This window comes from Salvia splendens, chromosome 21 (assembly GCF_004379255.2).
Source record: "Salvia splendens isolate huo1 chromosome 21, SspV2, whole genome shotgun sequence".
Lineage (NCBI taxonomy): Eukaryota > Viridiplantae > Streptophyta > Magnoliopsida > Lamiales > Lamiaceae > Salvia > Salvia splendens.
The window spans coordinates 8,666,559-8,684,360 of NC_056052.1; the positions used below are offsets into that span (position 1 = coordinate 8,666,559).

Sequence of the window (17,802 nt, forward strand, 5' to 3'; positions counted from 1 at the left end):
CTCTCTTTTTTACTTTACCAGTGTCACGACCGTATTTTACTAAGAAAAGTAAAACTCGGTTAACCGTGATTAGGGGTGGAAATTAAGAAGAGGTATATGGAAAATTCATATGATCACGAAGCATCTCAAATGGAATACTTGAATATGATACACTTGATCACAAAGGTTCGAGTTAAATGTTCATACAATACTGTTTATTAATTGTCAAAATCATAGGGGGGAACAATATTTAACTTGTTTAAATAGTACAACGGAAACAATTGAACGTGGTTCCATGTATGAAGACATGAATCTCCGAGAGTACTGTATAGACACAAGAGTAAGCCCCACTTGGATCAACATCCTCCACTCCATCACAGTTCAACCTGCTCATTTAGAAATACATGCATGGCTGAGTACAAAGGTACTTAGTGAACACATTGCCAAAAGATACAATTATGCATTTAAAATATTGACAAGCCATCAATCACAGTAATACTCAGGGGTTTTTCATAAAAGCCCGAGCTTACCAAATTCTCATACTTAAATGTTCGATTGCGCAATCTAAGTTCTTTCGGTAATTCGCCGTATCTGAAACATCTTGTGATGGGAAAGTGGTCACTTTCCACGGTCACCGGACCAGCCTACCCTTTCGATGACACACAGTCCACGTGTACACTAGTCCAAGTAGGGACTCTCCCCTTGCTGGACCCGAATTCGATTTATAAATTTTTGGCATAGCACATTCAGTATAACCAAAACAGATAGGCATTATAGCATAAAATAAATTATTTATGGCAAGACAACATCATTTTACATAAATAAATATTATCTCAAATATACTTCATATTTTTATCCACATTCACAAATGTAGGATAGAAAATTTCACCCCGTACGCTTCTGACTCCATATAACAATATTAACTCACTTGGAGTCTAATTCCGTGCAACGGACCTTATCCAATAAAAAATAATAATCTATTTAGCTTCAAGGAAATAATGACAGCGGATGATATGCTCCTAGGATATGCATCCTATTTTCCCTCTCTTATTCATGAACCCGTTCACTTTACCAAAAAAAAAGATTTAATTCTTGGCATCAATTAATCAAGAGATTAATTAACTCGATAAATTCAAGTATTCTAACTTGAATAAAAAAATTGCTAGATCGCTTTAAATTAATTCAAGGGAACTTAAGCCCAAGTAATTAATTCATTCGATTAATTAACTAACTTAATTGTAGCTTTAGTTATTATCTTGGCCCAATTAAATTATACTAGCCCACAAGCACATAAATTAAAAGATTTGGGCTTTGTTAATTTAATTACTATAGTTGGCCAAAATAAAAGAACCGATAAGAGAGACCAAGTAAAAATAAAATCTCCCTCAACCCCACACACGTGAATTTGCCCCCCTCTCTCTCTCTACTGCGTTCTCACCCTCTCACCCAACTCTCTCTCACTCATCGCAGATATCTATCTCTTTCTTTTCATTTTCGCCAAATAAGAGATAGTCTCAGTTTCCTTCACGATCGTAGGTCCAAATAATATCCGACTGTCATTTTCGGAAGTGCCTGTCATTTTCAACAGTAGCAGCGTATGTTTTCTATACGATCGGAGGTTCAAACGTTGTCCGATCGTTCTGAAATTTTCTGGGAAGGTAAACAACTCACTCTACTTCATTTTGACCGAAGGAGATTACCTTTGAATGGTTAGATTTACCGTTATTAATTTCCTAAGTGACTGTCATTTAAAAAAAATGCTTATTCCCGAATTGAAACATGTTAGGAGCTTTTCTACTTTCTTGAATATGAAACAAAAATATAGCGTATTTGATAATAAAGAGAGCAGGTTTGACTTTGATCTATGTTCTATATGATCTCTCCTACTATATGACATGCTTAAATGAAAGAATATGAAATTTGGATGAAAGGCTTACTGAAAAGAAAAGGAAGGAAATTTGGTTGGACTGCAAATCTCCTTTTTCCTTCGTACTTGTGCGAAAACTTGAATAATACTTGATTGAGAGCTTGGATAAATTTTGAGAAAGTTGGGAGACAGTCAGAAGGTATTGTGTGTGTGGTTGATGAAGGAAATGTGAAGCCCGTTTTATAGTAAATTTGTCCGACAAATGAGTAAATGCTATTATGTAGCAAGTTCATTCAGACAAGTCATTTGCATGATATTAGGGATAGCTCATGACGAAGATTTTGAAAAAAATACTCTCATATGATGTCTTTGACAAATACAGGAAGAAGGTGACCAACTTGACACTATTCAAGGCCCTATTCACGTCACTATTCACTATTCATACTATTCACACTGTTCAATTTACCGTGTATAAATTACTACGTGCTGACGGGTCTTTTCATTTGCAAGAGCATGCTTTGAGAATTGGAGTTTCTCCAATAATAGAACACCAACTTTGTGTAGCTCGTATTGTAATAATATAGATATACTTGGAGCATTTTCCACTCGTAGAGAAATGGCTCTATTTTGTAAATGGACATTTAATATCCATTTGAGCTATAGTTGTACACGTACAACTATTTGCTAACTTGAATTTTCCTTGCACGTCAAACTCATTGATCATAATTACTTTTTCACATTGGCACTCGGTTAATAAAACCCCAAAGGATTTATAGTAACAAAAGATAGTAGCTTAAAGTACTACTCACTTTAATATAAGCATTTACTTGATAAACGAACATATTGACAAACGTCAAACGTTATTAATAGAATGGGGTATAACAACCAATTATACATTAAAACTCATGTTGAACCAAATGTTCATATTTTTCAAAGACAAATGGAGAATTTGTTACGAGAGTGTGTGTTCATCTTTTTCCTTGAAAATGATCGCAAAAAACCATGCTTTTATAAATACGACTTAAAATATGACTAAACAAATGATATACTAGTACTCCCTCCGTTCCCTTATAGTTGAGTCATTTTTCCATTTCAGAAAGTTTCTGTTGAGAAAAGGGGAAGTATCAATAAGCATTAAAGAATAATAGAGTTCCAAGAATGGAGTTCCAATAAGCATTGAAGATGTGCATGTTCCAATAATAGTGTAGTTCTATGAATATACATTTATTGTAGGATCTCAAAGGTCACCAACATCCCTATAAATATATGGGTGTTGAGTACCATTTCATCATTCAATCAAATACAATTATTTTCTCCCATTGCTTTCTTCTCTAAATATGTTGTCTATACCATTTAACATGGTATCAAAGCGGGTTTGGACTCAGATATGGTATCATCATCGTCCTTGATACCTTTCTCGGCCCCTTCTCGTTTTTTTTATTTTTCCTTTTTCCGTTGTACCTGTAACCATAAGCCAAAATGTCAAATGACAACTATATAGTAACCGAAACCTCAGATTCATCTATGGCAGTTTGCCAATTTTATGCGCAATATTTTGCGATGAACCAACCAAATCCACCAGAAACAGCTGTCGTGCCATTCAGAATCGACACGCAGCCCCTCCACATTGGTGGGAACAAGTTAAATGGAGAAAATTACGCCCTTTGGTCCGTATTGATAAAGACGGCAATAAGTGGTCGGGGAATGGTCTCTCACGTCACCGGAGTGCCTCCTTCCCCACCTCGAACCGATCCAGCCTTCACACAGTGGCAACAAGCCGATCACTGTGTGATCACTTGGTTAATACAAAACATCGAGCCTCGACTGGTTAGTCGAGTTTCACAACATCCGACGGCGAAGCATATCTGGGATGCGTTGGCCGTCACATATGGGAGCGGAAGAGATAAAATCCAGGTGTATGACCTTCAGTTCAAAGCAACCACACTAAGACAAGGAATCAGTTCATTAGAAGAAATATGGAGCCGGTTGGGAGAGATCTGGATTTCAATTGATCAAAAACAGACGAACCCAATGAAATGTCCAGAGGATATGGACATTCATAACAAATTCATACAAGATCAGAGAGTATGTCAGTTTCTATATGCAATTGATAGCAAATATGAAACAACCAAGAGAGAGATACTGAAAATGGACCCGTTTCCCTCCGTCGACTATGCGTACAACCTGATTCAGCAGGAGGAGACACGACTCCGAGTGTTACAACAGGCAAACACCGGCAGAGCAGCTGCCACGGATGGAATCGGAACCGGCCTCGCCATCCGAGGGTGGCAGAACCCTACCGGCAGCTCTCGGGGTGGCGGTCGCGGCAGCAACGGTGGTGGTCGCGGCAGCCACGGTGGTGGTCGCGGCGGCGGCAATGGCAGAAATCGGTAAAGTGATGAAGAAGACAAGTCAAAATTGGTGTGTTCCTACTGAAAACGGAAAAGACACACAAAAGATTCATGCTTTGAACTAATTGGGTATCCAGATTGGTGGGAAGAGAAGCACGGCAAGCCGCCGCAACCGCAAACACCCTGGAACCGTGGCAGGCACGCCGCCGCAGCAGTTGGAGGCGACGATGGCGACGCCGTGCAGGGGGTCGCGCAAACCGCCGGTGCTGTCCAGCTAGGAGGAAGGACCGGAAATGAAGCTGCTCAGCCGGTGAACACAACCGGGGCAGCAAACTTCGTCACCGGCGGAAGTGGGAGTGTTATTCGTGATTGGAGTGAAGAATTGATGAGGGAAGAGGCGGCGCCCGATTCAGGTAGATTAGGGTTAGGGGGCTCTTTTATTGGAAGCCCCCAAATCTTTGGAAAATTGCAGGTTTTACCCCACCAAAATTCTCAGTCACAATTAGCCCCCAAATCTCCTGAAAATTCCATAATTTCCCAAACTACTTGCCAAAATCGATTTAAGCCTCTCGAGAAGCTTGGAGTTGTGTGTGCAGTATCTAATAGCCATGAGAAAAATGATAAATGGATTTTTGACTGTGGGGCAACCGATACCATAACATATGATGCCTCAGACCTTACCAACCTTCAGAAACCTCTAAAATCTCATATTCAAACTGCCAATGGGGAATTTACAGTGGTTGAGGGGGCTGGAACCGTTAACATTTCCCCAACTTTGCAGTTATCAAATTGTCTATATATTCCTTCGATGTCTCATAAGTTATTATCCATTAGTCATGTCACAAAGGAATTGAATTGTACGTTACTAATGCAGCCACAATTTTGTCTGTTGCAGGATATCCGAACCGGGGAGATAATTGGGCGTGGCACTGAACGTGATGGGCTTTACTATGTGGATGAGATAGCTCAAAAAGGGACTGCCATGTTAACTCACGGATCAGCTGACCGGAAAGCTTGGCTTTGGCATCGGCGCTTGGGTCACCCATCTATCGGTTACTTAAAATTGTTATTTCCTAGTATTATTCCTAAGCATGACATGTACTGTGAAACTAGTCTTTTATCCAAAAGTCATCGGAACTCTTACCCATTAAGTAATACTCGTGTTGAAACCCCGTTTGCCTTAGTACACTCTGATGTTTGGGGGCCCGCACCAGTTATTGGGGGGCAAGGTTTTCGATATTTCTTAGTTTTTGTGGATGATTGCACTCGCATGACCTGGATATATTTCATGAAACAAAAATCTGAAATTTTGTCACACTTTACCCATTTCTATAACCTTATCCAAACTCAGTTTCACAAAACCATCCAGGTCCTTCGGTCAGATAATGGGGGGGAGTTCGTTAATTCTACCATGAAACAATTCTTCCGAAACAAAGGCCTTATACACCAAACCACATGTGTTCATACTCCCGAACAAAACGGTGTGGCAGAAAGGAAAAATCGATCTCTCCTCGAAATGACTCGTTCTATGCTTATAGAGTCAAAAGCCCCGAAACACTTCTGGCCAGAAGCCATTGCCACCTCAGCCTATCTCTTAAACCGATTGCCCACAAGTATTTTCAAACACAAAACTCCTCTACAAGTCTTGTCCACCTTCACAAAAATTCCTCTACCCTTGACTCTTGAACCTCGCGTCTTCGGATGCTCTGTTTTTGTCCACATTCCTAAACATGAAAGAACTAAACTATCCCCATGCGCTATCAAATGCGTTTTTGTAGGATATGGGGTAAATCAAAAGGGGTATAGGTGTTTCGATCCAAAGTCCAACCGAATGTTTGTTACAATGAACTGCAACTTTCTTGAAACTGAGTACTTCTTTACCCATCTTAGCGGTCAGGGGGAGAGTAATGTTAGGGATAACAATGATACGGACCCGCTAAGTTGGATCTCAATGCCACTGCCAACGCCAAGCAATCCTGATGCGGATCTATCAGAGAAAACAGTAAGCAATTCCGATGAGCAAGTCTCTGATGTGGTAGAGTCCATCGTAGAAGGTGGCATCGCCTCAAATATTTCTCCGTTAAGGTTATCCAATGTAAGTAATCCTGTGGATACAGATAATTGTTTGGCTAACACTGTAAGTGCAGAAGAAAATTCAATTGAGACCGAAGAAAGAGAAATTGAGGAAGTCGAGGTCGAAGGAGTTGACCCTGACACTGGGAGGTACATACTTCTACCAAGGTCAAACAGAGGAGTTCCACCCAAAAGGTATACACCAGAGAGGATTGACAGGAAAAAGCGGTACTCTGTTGTGAACCTAGCCAAAGGCCATTTATCAGAGATGGCTCGGGCTTTCGAGAATGCACTATATGAGGAAGAAGAAATACCACAGACATGGGAAGAAGCTATAAAATACAAGCATTGGAGGGAAGCAATGAAGAAAGAGATTGATGCACTGATTCGAAACCACACATGGGAGAAATGTGATCTACCAGAAGGGAGGCGACCAGTGGGTTGTCGATGGGTCTTCACTATCAAAAGAAGACCTGATGGCTCGATAGAAAGGTACAAGGCACGACTTGTCGCAAAAGGCTATACTCAGACATATGGAGTTGACTATTCTGAGACCTTCTCTCCAGTAGCTAAGATGAACACTATTCGGGTGTTGTTATCCATTGCTGCTAATAGGGACTGGCCATTACACCAGTTTGATGTGATGAATGCCTTCCTACATGGAGAGTTGAAGAAGGAAGAAGAAGTTTACATAGAGGCACCCCCAGGTTTTGCAACAGATTTTAAAGCAGGTGAAGGGTGCCGATTGATGAAGACCTTGTATGGATTGAAGCAATCTCCAAGAGTATGGTTTGGGAAGTTTGCTGGGGCAATGATTAGCTATGGATATACACAGAGCAATTCAGACCATACGCTATTTTTTAAGAAGCAGGGTGATAAGATCACATGTTTAATCATATATGTTGATGACATGATTATTACAGGTGACGACCTAGAAGAGATTGAGGAATTAAAGAAAAATCTTTTTCAGGAATTTGAGATGAAGGACTTGGGGAATCTCAAGTACTTTCTTGGAATTGAAGTGCTAAGGTCAACCAAAGGAATTTTTCTGCGACAAAGGAAGTATATCTTGGACATCCTAGCAGAGACTGGCCTACTGGAATGTAAATCAGCAGACACTCCTCTGGCAGTTAATCACGGATTACAAATCACAGAAGGAGCCAAGTTGGCTGACCGTAGTCGATATCAGCGACTGGTCGGAAAACTCATATATCTCTCGCACACTAGGCCAGATATTGCCTATGCAGTTGGGGTCGTAAGTCAGTTCATGCATAAGCCGCAGACAGATCACATGGAGGCAGCACTTAGGATTTGTCGGTATTTGAAGGGAACTCCAGGGCATGGAGTGTTGTTCGCCAAAAATGGGCATCTTGAGATTCATGGTTATACAGATGCTGACTGGGTAGGGAACCCAAACGATAGGAAGTCTACAGCAGGCTACTTTACCTTTGTTGGAGGTAATTTGGTAACATGGAGAAGCAAGAAGCAGAAGGTGGTGGCTCTTTCGAGTGCTGAAGAAGAATTTCATGGGATTAAAAGTGGGTTGACCGAGATTTTATGGTTAAGGAGATTGATGAAAGAGATTAATCTCTCTCCAAGCAAGTGCCAGTTGTATTGTGATAACAAAGCCGCTATAAGCATCTCACAAAATCCAGTACAACATGATCGAACGAAGCATGTGGAGGTTGACAGACACTTCATCAAAGAAAACATTGAGAATGGGATTGTCGAACTCCCTTTTATTCGCTCTGAGGATCAACTTGCAGACATCCTAATTAAAGCAGTCAACTCAAGGAGCTTTGAAGATGTGCTTTCCAAATTGAGTTTTGGAGATCCCACCACTCAATTTGAGGGGGAGTGTTGAGAAAAGGAGAAGTATCAATAAGCATTAAAGAATAATAGAGTTCCAAGAATGGAATTCCAAGAAGCATTGAAGATGTGCATGTTCCAATAATAGTGTAGTTCCATGAATATACATTTATTGTAGGATCTCAAAGGTCACCAACATCCCTATAAATATATGGGTGTTGAGTACCATTTAATCATTCAATCAAATACAATTATCTTCTCTCATTGCTTTCTTCTCTAAATATGTTGTCTATATTATTTAACAGTTTCCTCATAGTTGAGTCATTTCCATATATAGTAACTTTTTTTTCTTTCTTACTTTACTCTCTCTTACGTTATTCTCTCCACTTTTTTCACTTTACTTTTTTCTCTCTCTTACTTTTTTATCTTTTTATTTAACATACTCAACATCTCTTTCTTAAACTACGTGCCGAAAAGTTTTTACTCAACTATGAGAGAGCTGAGGGAATACTTACTTTTATAACTTTAAACTAAGTTGGAATTCCTGCAACAATATTTCTGTCCTGCACACTATTTGAAACCCTAATACAGTTTTAAATTGTTTCAATTCATCTATCTCCCAAACTATTTCAAACTCAAAAATAATTCACATTAACAATATTTCGCAATTATTTATGGTAATTTGGACCCAAGAAATAAGCCATTGCTTGATACACACATAACTTTAAACACTATCTTGCACATTATTCGTAACCCATATGTTAAAATTATGGATGTCAATCTAACCCGAAATCTGTGGATTGACCTGCATAGCCCGATAAAATTAGCAGGTCAGAGCTTGATAAGGCTTGTTTCATGCATGTGTTCTGTGATAAAAATACACCCAATTCTGTAATCTAACATGCAAATGTGAGCTAGGTGTGTGTGAAGTCCGCCATATTCAGAGAATCAACGGATCAATTGGGCGGGCGAACGGATCAAAGAATCAAGTCAAAAACTGCAGTGCTAAGTTGAACAAGTCAGAATCAAACGGAGCCAACAGGAGTTTCCCACATAGAAGATGGAGCTAAAGACCCCACCCCAAAAGCCAAGGGCAGGAATGACATTTTGAGAGGACGTACCCTAGGGATCAGAGCCCTACGCCTCTCTATAAATAGGAAGCCAAGCGCGAGTAGGAGGAGGACGCTTACACATACGCATACATAAACACATTTAGGAATTCAGCTCTCTTCTAGGGCTGAAATGGTAGCTCATTTTACTTAATATTCCTGATTTCTGTCACGCACACACTTGGGTTCTAGTCTAGTTTTAGTTGGGTGGTAGTTTATCAAATTTGAAGCCATGTAACACCGTTTCGAGAATGAGCGAAGATACAATCTTTATTTTGAGTTTTGCTACATTTGTTTTTAAGTTTCCTTGCTGTTATCGAACTTGAATGTTTTGTTTTGCGAAGTGAATTCGATGAATTGGTTTCAGCTTACCTTGGATTGTTCTGTTTCCCATGCATGAGTTCTCTGTTTTACCTTTGGTTTCTAATTTGTGAGCATCTTTTAGCTAAGTGATTTTGTTACTATTTAATCTGTTGAATCTGAACTGCTAACTTACGATTTTTGCTTAGTTGCGAAGAAATTATGGATAAAGTGTTATAGGATGTTTAGATCTGGTCATTTGTGGTATGGTAGCGTAGATCTGAGCAGGTTTATGTTGGTTGAAAGTATGATCATGTCTGATTTAGCTTCGGAAGTTGTGGATCTGGTAGCCGATTTGTGATTTCTGCATGATTATGGCTTAGTTGCTTGTTCACGTAGATGCAGTTTAAACCTTAGGGTAGATTTTAAATTACAAGTTTGTTGTGTTAAGATCGTTAGGTCATAAGTGTTCGTAAATGTTCAGATCTGAGTATGCTCTATTTTCTTTTGAATCAGTGAGGAAGATGAAGTTGTTCGGAAAAGTTTACTTTATCGTATGTTTTGCAAAAGACTGACGCTGGTTTGCTTTTACATTGTTCGGCCATTTCTGGAAATTACAGTATGAGTTGATAAAGTAGATTTTAATTCCATTTAGCAAGTGGATCAATTTAGTTAGATTAGTCTCTCAGTTCATCAAAGCAAGTAGTTTAACTTAACCCACCCTGTAAAGCGTGGCAGCAGCCATTCCGATTTTGTACTCAACAAATGTAGAACACATCGTCTCTGTGGGATCGATCCTTACTTCCCTTTACTAATTAATAGTATTGTGGGACAAGGTTTTGAAATCCATAAGTTCCTCCATTTGCGCACGAGATAAGTCGGAATCAAGTCAAGTTGATCAGTTTAAATGTTCACTGGATCCATTCACAGGAATTTGCAGGTAAAAGATATCCATCGATCAGCTGGATCAGTTTGACCTTCCGATTTGGTCAGTTCACAACGACAGGAGAATTCAGAAATCAACTACGAAAGGGAAAAGAGACAACAAAACACACATGACACACTCCAAGAGCTTTCAAATGGCGTCATTGCCAGGGTTGATGACGTTCATCATACATTTGTTGCAAGACACTTTGGTGTAAATATTGTTAATATTTTCTTTTTCTTTCTTTTGATTTCGGTTTAGAGACAGCTCAGGGAGACAACAATGAAGAATCAACGTCCTTATCTATGTGGATCAACCGCTTTACTCGCTGGTGACCAAAGGGGCAACTAGGGCAGAAAAACACATAGATGGGCGGAGCGTCTCAGGTTTTGTTTAAAAAGATTAGTGTAAATGTTGTAAATAAACTTTTCGTGGTTTTTTGTTTTCCCCAGTTGGAAAGTACTGAGTTCGGGAGGCAAACAGAGAAAGAAGTGGAACCAAACACTATCCAACGCAAATCACTTCCCATTCCACCAACCAGCTTGGATGGTAATAGTAAAGAAAGTCAGGACACCATCCTAGCGAGTCCATCCGACTCAATAGCCACCCTAAACGAGGAAGAAACTACCATGGTTTGTGATCAGGAAGATGATCCGGAGATAGGTTCACTCTATGCCCACTTGGAGAATGAACCAACATCTGCCATCTCCACCACCTGGGGACAGGAAGCAGTATATGTGGAACTTGAATTACTAGCCATCTTACTTGTGTTTTTGGGAAAGTCCAATTGAGTTCTTACGTGAGTTCAACAAAATCTGCAAGATACAGAAAAGGCCATCTGGGTCAAGTGAGGAGGATTTAAAGCTAAAAGCCGTCCCCCTCTCCTTAAAGGGAAAACAGATATTTGGTTTAGGGGGTTAGAACCTAACGCCATCAAGACAAGGTCAGATTTCAGGGGGGAGTTTTTCAACCAATTCTTTCTAGCGGCGAAGACAAATATACTCCGGAGGGAGATCAAAGAAGCTACCCAGGCGTATGATGAGAGCTTAAGTAAATATTGGCGCAGATACAAAGGTCTTCTAGACGCAAGCCCAAACCACATCAAGGTAAAATAGCTAATCCGTAGAAAAGCATGTTTTAGGTTTCAATTATTCTTAAAGCATGATTTATTTGAGCTATGAGCATGATACATGTGATAATTGCGCGAATAGAATTTGTCTAAATAATATGCTAAATAGATCGCTTTCGTTATCTGATTTATTTGTATGCACGCTTCCGCTGCCAACCCCTTCAGTTGGTATCAGAGCCAGTCTTTGGCTCTGATTATTTGGATTTAAATTTCGCGAAATTCATGTATAACATTTGTTATTCGATCGAAGCATTGTTCTTGTTTTTGTTGTTAAATCATTTTATGCCATTATTAAAACTCAAGAACAATCGAATCAAAGAACTCCAAAATTTTCGAGCACACAAGAGGGTGGCATCTCTAATCCGTCAGCGCTTGGCCACCGATACAGATCGCCGCTTACATTGCCGCCGAAGTAGGGTCGTCATATCGCAGTGGCGGAAGCGAGGGTTCACGAATCACTGGGCGATGCCTGCCACTGAGCTTCACTACGTCTAGAACGAGCGAGGACTCGTTGAGCACCCACACCCACGTTTCTCCCACGCACCGCCTCTCAACCCATCCATCCTAAACTCCAAACGAACTCTTCTGATTAGTGTTTGTTTTAGTTCAAACACCCAATGTCGATGTGTTCGCAATAACTTTTTGCTTTAAGAAGTTGTTCAAACTTAAGAGAAAAAAATAGTCGTTGATGTTGTAGAATTACATTCATATCAGCTTGACCTTAATAATTGAACACAAGATTTATGTGACTTGTTTTTTCTGGTGGACCATTTGAATAGGATCAGCAATGGCTCATTTGTAAAATTGTAACTATATACTAAATTCTAATTTTAGTCCCTTACATTTGCTCTAAATTCTTTTTGGTCTCATACATTATGTTTGTGACATTTGGTCCCTTACATATTGTTTGGTACCTTTGGTCATAAACATATTGTTTTTGTCCAAAATAATCATTTTCTGTTAAATTAACTATCAAAATGTTTGATCAATTTAATTACTTATTATAATCTAGGACTAAAGTCCAATTTTAGTCTCGTACATATTCCATAAAATTCGTTTGGGTCCCATACATTAAGTTTGTGACCTTGTTTGGGACCAAAATGTACCAAACAAATGTAAGGGACCAAAAAGAATTTTAGGACAAATGTAAGGGACCAAAATTGGACTTTAGTCTATAAAAAAATTATACGTTTGCTCTAAGAGCATGTTCAACAATGCCCTTCTACAATGCCCTTCAAAAAATTATACTTATCCACTGTTCCATCAGCCTTAAATTTCATTTTAAGTACCCATTTGCAACCTAGAGGTTTCGCACCTTCAGGTAGATCTACCACCCCAAGTGTGGTTTAGTAAAATTGAGTCAATTTCGCTTTGAACAACTTCTCTCCAATGTAGCCCGTCTAGGCCATTGAAGGCTACTTTTATAGATGTTGGTTCTTCATCTAATATAAAGCAATGTAGTCAGGACCAAATGTTTTTGGTGTTCTGACTCTAGTACCACGTCTTAGTACTGTATCCTTTGGATCGGGCCTTGCACGCTTGCGCGATTCAGGTTCCTTATCCGCTGATTTAGAACTAGTGGCTTCAATCTCCACTGGTTAGAACTAGTGGCTTCTTCTTCAATTCTTGTCTCAGAATTGGTTAACACTTTTTCCTTGTCTTTGCAAGAAAATGTATTTCGAGAAATACAGCATTCTTGACTCAATCGTGTTCCTACTGTAATAGTCGATATTTCAGACTTGTGAACAACAAATCGATATGCACTACTATTAAGTACATATCCAATGAAGATGCAATCAGCCGTCTTAGGTCCGATTGTAACTTCTTTGGGCGGAGGAACCATCACCTTTGCCAAACCCCACACTTTGAGGTATTTGTAGGATGACTTCCTTTCCTTCCACAACTCATAAGGAGTAACATCTTTTCCTTTGAGAGGGATTTTATTCAAGATATAGTTGGCTGTCAATACAGCTTCCTCCCACATGTTATGTGGTAATCCTGAAGTCAGAAGCAGTGCATTCATCATCTCTTTTAGAGTTCGATTCTTGCGTTCTGCGACACCATTAGATTGTGGTGAATATGGAGCAGTTGTTTGATGAATTATATCACTTGCGTTGCATAACTCCTCAAACGGGGCTACATATTCGCCTCCTATATCGCTTCGAATCGTTTTGATTTTACAACCAAGTTGATTCTCAACTTCGTTCTTATAATTTTTGAACGCTTCTATTGTTTCATCTTTACTTCTTAAAAGATAAATGTAGCAATACCTTGTGCAATCATCTATGAAAGTGATAAAGTACTTTTTACTACCTCTAGTTTGCACCGTCTTTAAATCACATACGTCCGTGTGAATTAATTCAAGGGGTTTTGTGCTTCGTTCAACCGAGTGAAACGACAACTTAGTCATTTTTGCTTCAAGACAAATTTCACATTTATCTTGGGTATCCACTTCATTAGCCTTTAGTAAATCTAAATTCACTAATCTTTTGATGGCTTTTGAATTTACATGTCCCAATCTACAATGCCATAAATTTGAACACTTAGTCAAATAAGAGGAAGTAGATGCTTTATTATTATTAGCCAACGGCTTTGCAACACTGCGAGTTGCCACACTAAGCTTGAAAAGCCCATCGGTTACATAACCTTTTCCGAGGGATTTTCCAAACTTGTACAATGCAAACCTATCAGACTCAAATACAAGTTTAAACCCCTTATTAACTAGTATTGATCCTGACACTAGGTTCTTGCGGATGTCCGGGACATGCAGCACATCCTTCAAAGTGATAGTGACGCCAGGCGTCATCATGAGAATCATGTTGCCAACGCCGAGGATTTCGGACGATGCTTGATTCCCCATGTTGATCTTCCTCCCTTCAACAACAGTGTAGGAGGCAAACTTGCTCCTATCTGAGCAGACATGAGCAGTAGCGCCGGTGTCGATGTACCAGCCACCCTTGTTATCAACAAGGTTAACTTCTTTAGTGACCACAACAATGAGGTCGTTTTCATCCCAGTCCTTGAACTCCTTCTCAACGAAGTGGGCAGCCGGCCTCTTCTTCTTGCTGCGGCAGTCCTTTGCAAAGTGGCCCGGTTTGCCACATTTGTAGCAATTGCCTTCAAACTTCTTTGTAGGCTGCTTTTCCTTCCCTTTGTCACTTGAATGATTTGGGCGAGGGCATTTGTTGGAGGGACCGCCCCGCTCCAACAGATTTGCTTTGGCTTCAAGTGGGGTGAAGCCCTTAGCCTTTTGGTCGCTTTTGCGCACATCAGCCTCAATGCGCAATTTCACGATCAAGTCTTCAAGGGTCATCTGCTTTCGCTTGTGCTTGAGATAGCTCTTGAAGTCCTTCCAACTAGGAGGAAGCTTGTCAATGATCGTGCACCTTAGGAATTTGTTGGGCAATGTCATCCCTTCAGCCACTAATGCGTGGATGATCATTTGGAGCTCTTGGACTTGCTCCATGATGGGTTGAGAGTCGACCATCTTGTAGTCCATAAATTGGGAAGCTACAACTTGCTCCGTTCCTGCAACATTATCTATGCTATACTTTTTTTCTAGGCTTTCCCACATCTCTTTTATGTAGTTACAACGGAGTATACATTGTACAAACTATCATCTAAAGCACTTAGAATGAAATTTTTAAAAAGATAATCTTCTTTTCTCCAAGCTTCATAGTCCGCCATGACTTCGAACCTGGTCTCTTGATCGCTTGGCGCGGGGCAGCTCGTTTTCCGTGAGGAAGTTGGCGACGCCCAATGTTGTCAAGTAGAACAACATCTTTTGGTACCACCTTTTGAAGTCAGATCCTCCAAACTTTGGTGGCTTCTCGGCAGGTGGCATCATTCTTGGTGCCAAAGGTGCCGAACTTGGTCCATGGAAGGAACCAATTCCGTTGCCCCCGAAGGAGCCAACAACGTGGTTGGGCATAGAGCCCCCACCATTCATGTTGGGCATAGAGCCCGCCATGATCGTACTATCCCCAAAGGAACTAGCACTCGCGTGAGACCCGAAGGCCCTAGCACTCGTGTGAGACCCGAAGGCCCCAGCACGCGACCACGAGCACGGACTCGGGCTCGGGCAGGCGGCGGCGCGCGTGTGAGCTATTTCACCCATCTTGGTCCACTATAATTATTAAGTAACATAAGTCACTTAATTTAAACACATTAAAAGATGTGTCACTTCTCCAATGTGGGATAATTAACACTAGTTAATTATTTCCTAAGCTCAAACTCCAAGCTTTAATTAAAAAGCTAATTATTCTCAACTTTAATTCACTATTTCTCACTCACCGGAAATTTGATTTGAGAAAGTGAATTTACTACATTTATCTACGTAAAATGTAGATCGACGCTATATCATTTTATTTCACAAAATTAGATGTCTCGTCACATTTATTATTTGGTCCAAATCCATTGACCGGACATATTTATTCCATGATTTCTATACATTTATATTACTAATAACGTAATGTCGTTACCCACTAACACCGTATTAACTATTTTATCTCTTTCTCTATATTTTTACTAATTTCGCATATATAAAATTGCATCTGTATCCAAAGTTTATTAAGGAATTAAAAGACCAATATTTTTAATGTGTGGTTGAAAATTTCCAACAAAACAAAATTTGTGTATACGTTAGAATTGATAAGATCAAGATAGGGTCGTCACCATTTTTCGTTTTCCTCATTCCTCGTTTTCTACGTTTGAATATGTAACTATAACGTGATTAAGATACTGCAAATAAAAACAAGTTCAAGAATTTACAATGGAGTTGAAAATTAATTAAAAATTCACAAGAAATTTGTATGTATTCTTAATGGCGTTTTTCGTTTTTATTCAAAAAAACTGGTAGAAGAAAAGTGAAGGAACCTATACACGCGAATTGTAGAATAGAGTCATAGACAAAGCTCATGTATGAAGAAAAATTACCTTTTGGTTTCCCAAATATTAAGATTTTATTTTATTTAGCTATGAAATTTTACTTTGAAGTTTCAAAAGGATTTTCGATTAAATTTGGCATATAATTTTCATTAGTATTAGTTGAATAGAAAATAGAATCGTCATAAATGTAAGACATACAAATAATGAAGTTCTTTTGTTTAATTTTCAAACTTAAAAATGAAATATAAATTATTAACTTCCTATTGTACTCAATTTCATAATTTAAATAGCTGTTATCTCTTTTTCTATAAATTATAATATAAAAATAAGAAAACATTACCACTTCTTATTTATTAATAGTCTCATAATACCAAGGATTCATTGTGATTTCCCTATCACCATGTTCTTATAATTTAGAGTCACTAAATTAAACTTAAATTGTTCTGCATATTTACAAGATCATAAATTGAAGGAAAACTATTCACAAATTAAAAAAAAAACACTAATTCAGCAGACAAAATAATGGAAAACATTACAAATATATAATTATTCTATTTACTTATATAAATAAAAAGTAGTACAAAAATATCTAGGGCCAAGTTAAGTCGAGGCAGACCCTAGGGAGATCTTGTTGGAAATGCACTTCGTTGTAGCTTTTGCAGCAGGCTTCTCTGGCAACCTTTTTGGTGAAGGAAGACGGCGGTGGCGGCAGCGACAGCACGAGGGTGTCGAGGCTTTCGTGGCGAATGACCTCGGATAAGAGAAGAAGTAGAGACGCCATTATTTAGAATTAGAGAGATGAATTTTGATGAATGAATTAATGAGATGGATTTATAGGGATGAATGAATAAATGAGATGGATTTATAGGGATGAATAAGTAGGTGTGAGTGGTTGGGATTTTCAAATCTGAATTTAGTGTGTTATAAAACTATGGGGCAACTACAGTTTAGTAGTAGATGGTATTTTATTTTGATTGTTTTATTACACCGCCTTCATCTCTCGCACACAGACACAGACACAGACACAGACACAGACACAGTCACACAAGCCAGTTTCCAGCTGGGGTATGAAATTTTTTTAGTGTTAGACACATGTGTCAATGCATGCCTATAGAAAATGTAAATTTAAATATGTTGATAATATAAATATAAAATTGAGAAATTAGATTATTTTTCAAATGGACTCTGATAAATCACCAATGTCTTTGGAGGTGTGATGCATTTTCAACCTAGAAAGGTCTAAATAAAAATGAATAAAGATCTCATACTCACATTTACCATTTTAGTATGTAAACAATATATTATGCAATTGCTTTTTCCATTTTTAGCAAGCGGACCATATTCCATTCACTCGTTACACTTATATTTTATTA

The 17,802-nt window shown here is 39.0% G+C and overlaps 1 long non-coding RNA gene across 1 annotated transcript; it reads right to left on the reverse strand.

The window, feature by feature from the left end:
• Nucleotides 1–223: 223 nt before the first annotated feature.
• Nucleotides 224–2,021, reverse strand: LOC121784675. Its single transcript, XR_006046758.1, has 3 exons — nt 1,917–2,021; nt 510–684; nt 224–365 (listed from the first exon to the last, which is right to left on the reverse strand). It is a non-coding gene; the product is annotated as an uncharacterized LOC121784675 (long non-coding RNA).
• Nucleotides 2,022–17,802: the final 15,781 nt, after the last annotated feature.